The sequence below is a fragment of the Tachysurus fulvidraco genome, chromosome 5 (genome assembly GCF_022655615.1).
Source record: "Tachysurus fulvidraco isolate hzauxx_2018 chromosome 5, HZAU_PFXX_2.0, whole genome shotgun sequence".
Taxonomy (NCBI): Eukaryota; Metazoa; Chordata; class Actinopteri; order Siluriformes; family Bagridae; genus Tachysurus; species Tachysurus fulvidraco.
Genome location: NC_062522.1, coordinates 6,299,004 through 6,303,508, shown reverse-complemented (window position 1 = coordinate 6,303,508; position 4,505 = coordinate 6,299,004).

Here is a 4,505-nt window from a genome sequence, read left to right as displayed (position 1 = left end):
GACCCACACCCCGCCCGTTCAGCCGTCATCCGGGGCGGTAAGACATTTCCGGACTCTTCTGAGCGTGAGGCTTAATTGAAAAAGCAGATCTCACCTCTTTGCTGTAATTAACCGCCGTGTGATGCCCCTCATTAATATCGTTATGATTCTGCGGAGGGGGCAGCGGGGCACCATGTAAGTGAAAGCCTGTGTGTAGAAGAATTGCGAAAGGCTGATTTTAATTGTAGAGTCCTCAGTTCAATTGATGCAAACTTGTCCTGTGCTTTGTTAACGGCTCCGCGAGTTAATTATGGAAATTATCCCCCGAACCCCCCACCCCCACCACACACCCAAATGTCCTGGCAGCTTGTTAACATGATTAAACAGAAAGAGAAAATACATTTTTGTATTCAACGTACCCTCATCTATTTCCTCTTACTTGAACCCCTTTTTATACTCTTTTAAAAGGGATTCATTCATTCTAATGTGGCTGCAAATATTTCAGAAAAAAAAATCGAACAAAGCATCTGATGAACTCATCCGACCGGCCGCCTTCAGACATTTACATATTTACATTCACAGCATATAGCAGACACCCTTATCCAGAGAGACTTGCAACTGAGGGTTAAGGGCCTTGCTCACCTTGCTCAGGGGCCCAGCAGTGGCAGCTTGGTGGACCTGGGGTTCGAACCCATGAACTTCCAGTCAGTAGCCCAACACCTTAAACACTGAGCTACCACATCCCACGGCACATAATTGGAATGAAGCTGATTCGTGTGTCATTACGAACTCCTGTATAATAATACACATATTATACATAAATATACACATGTAATACACAATATAAACACATGTTTGTGAAAGAGCCAGAGTTGGTTAGAGTTTGTTAGATAACACAACTGAACTGAGTTCCAGGCTGAAAAACATTTTTTATTTGTTTATCTTTTGATTGATTTTATACTTATCCAAGTTGCTGTAGATGCACACTGATATAGTAATAGAGTGCAACTCACCAACCACAATAATGCACAGCAATATTCATTCATTCACTCTTTTTCTACCGCTTATCCGAACTTCTCGGGTCACAGGGAGCCTGTGCCTATCTCAGGCGTCATCGGGCATCAAGGCAGGATACACCCTGGACGGAGTGTGTACCATCGTGCGGCCATTGTGAGGCAAACGTGCTAACCACTAAGCCACCGTGCCCCCCTACACAATAATATAATAATAATAATAATAATAATAATAATAATAATAATAATAATAATAATAATAATAATAATAATAATAATAATAATAATAATAATAATAATAATAACATTTTTTAATGTTATTATTCACCAGTATTCATCTAGACTGTGCAGGATAGTTAACGTACACAGACAAGCCAAAAATATTTCCTGTAGTGCTTGAACGGATTTGCTGTCCAGTCCTTCTTCTGGGAAATTTGTCCAAAACAAAAAAACATTAGATCATTATTACATTATTACAAAGACTCAACTAACTAATGAACCGACAAGCGTATAAATGATATCGTAGTCAGACTCAACCCTTGAAAATTTTCCAAAATATCTCAGAAACAAAGCTGATTCCTGTTTCTCACACATCACATCAAGACTGCTGTTTTTACAAGAGACAGACAGAGACAGCCCCTCCCCCGCACTACAGGATGTAAAGTCGTAAATATTGAACGTATTTAATATTTATGATTTTAAATTGAGGCTGTGAGGGGTTAAGATTGAATTTTCACAAACTGCCGTTCCTAAAATCGGGACACCTTTTGGAATCATAAGGCGAGGCTGAAAATCAGCTCCAAAGTCAGCTCAGTTATTCTGTAATGATCCGGGCGTTAAAACTCTAACAGCTTCAATTAGTCCCTAAGTCAGTAAGAAAAGAATGGAATTCAATGTCCGATATGACATCTCCGTGATATCGTGTGTGATATACTACCTACGGTGATGACTGTAAAGGCGAGGCCGCAGACCGACTATCAGGCAGAGCGGATTAGAAAAACAATCTCCGATGCGGATTCATTTTTCCCACATTAATATTTGATTGTGCGAGATTACAGCAGCCACTCGTTTGCATTCAAAGAGAGGCGCGGTGCTTTGTTCCATTCCGCGAGCTTTATTAACCGAGACACCGTGCGAGCTAACAACACACGACACCGACATCTGCATCGATTTTCAAACCTTCACTTTGTCCTCTATTAATACAGGGATAGCATTTCAGCAAGTCTGAGACCACTGAGAGGAAAAAACCTCCGATTTCTTCAACCATCGTTCTTCGTTAATTAGTTCATTAATCTGGGAAGTTAAAAAAGGTTTTTTTTATCGATTAAAAGCATTAATGTTTTAAACCTTCTTCTTTTAGTCATCTGTAGAAAGAAATGACATTATGTACATTTACGTTTATATTATTTCCTGTCCAGTGTCACTTAAATGAGGATAAGGTTTCCTTCTGAGTCTGGTTCCTCTCAAGGTTTCTTCCTCACATCACCTCAGGGAGTTTTTCCTCATCATCATCACCTTAGTTTGGTCATTAGGGATAAAAGTTAAATGAGATGATTCTGTTTCTATGCTTCTTTAAAGCTGCTTTGAGACAATGTCAATTGCTAAAGACGGTACAGTGATCCCTCGTTTATCGCGGTTAACGGGGACCCTCGCGATAGGTGAAAATCTGTGAAGTAGGATTGGCCCTAAGTTTGACGTTTTCACTGATAGTCATCATCTTCCTCTTCCTCTTGGGCTCACTAGAGGAATCTTTCGCAGGGGCACGGTGCTTAGGAGGCATTGTAAGGGCTTAACGAATAGTTCATTTCGAACACAATACGCGAGACACAGTTGACAGCGTGAACGAGAGTGGTGAGATACAACAAGGGAAGAAGCTGGGAGAGGATGCGATGATGTGCAGCCAATCAGCTCAGATCTCGCGCCGGGAACCAATCATGTGCCTTGTCTGAGTGCCAGTGGGTATGTACAAAGCCTCTGACAGAGTTTCTCTCTTTGTCTGGCATCCTGGGAAACCGTTTTTATTTTTTGATGAATATTTTTGAAAAATCAGCGATGCACTGAGGCCGCGAAACTTGAACCGCGAAACTTGAACCGCGAAGTGGCGAGGGATTACTGTATACCAGATAAATAGAATTGAATTGAAAAGGAAATTGAATAGAATAGCTTCAGGAAGGTTTTCAAAATGAAATAATTGTAAAAGTTGCAAAAGTTCAAATCTTTAATTTCAAAGTACTCTCCAAAACCTATTTGAATTTTTCCCAAAGAAACTGCTGATCAGTGATGAAACACATACCATGATTATGTGATCTGATCTATACAGAAAGGGTTTAATCATCTTCTCTTCGAGATCGAGGGGGTATACACACACACACACACACACACACACACACATACACACACACACACACACACACACACACACACACTAACTCTAATCTCCTGGAATGACTACACTGGCGGTGTGTAATGAGGTTACAAGTGCGAGTGGGTGGCACCTTCATCCCGCTCTGATGGTCTGTTTAAACAGAGTTTATTCGAAGAGCTGCGAAGAGGACCAGCCTATTTCACACACCATTTTCTGTGCAAATTTGTCCAGTCACGTCCACGATATTGAGTGTGATCCTTCCAGGTCAGGGTTAAACGTTTTCACCCTTTATAATCAGCACCAAAAACGTGAGTCTCATCTGATTGAGATTGAGCGGAAGGTTCATTAAATTCAACATCATCACAGCCGGCGCTGGAACCCAGCACTAAAAGCCACTTACAGCAGTTATAACAGTCTCGTACCTCAGCGCTCTTCGGTGCTCCGTTCTGATTGGCTACTAGGTGTTGATTAGTTTTCTATAACAGATGTTCTGACAGTAGCTATGGCTGAAGATTTTAGATTAATGAATAACTTCAATTAAATGGATTAATAGATGCATGTAACCCAACTCAAATCAGTTTGTTTATCACAAAGCAGCGTTAGTGTTAGTAGTGTTTAGCATGTTCGCCTCACAGCTCCAGGGTCGGGGTTCGATTCCCACCTCCGCCTTGTGTGTGTGGAGTTTGCATGTTCTCCCCGTACCTCGGGGGTTTCCTCCGGGTACTCCCGTTTCCTCCCCCGGTCAAAAGACATGTATGGTAGGTTGATTGGCATCTCTGGAAAATTGTCCATAGTGTGTGAGTGTGTAAGTGAATGAGAGTGTGTGTGTGCCATGTGATGGGTTGGCACTCCGTCCAGGGTGTATCCTGACTTGATGCCCAATGACGCCTGAGATAGGCACAGTCTGCCCGTGACCCGAGGTAGTTCAGATAAGCGGTGGAAAATGAGTGAGTGATTATGTGCTCTTATTATAAAATAATTAACCTCTTTGTCGTAGCAGTAGCAGTAACTCTGTCTTGATTAGTTTCTTTGTATTCCTTATTTAAAACTGAACTTAATTGTAAAACAGATGAAACCCAAGGCTCTGTACGAGAGAACACGTAAGAGGACGCAACAACCCTGGTTTCTACCTCATTCTAAACCTATTC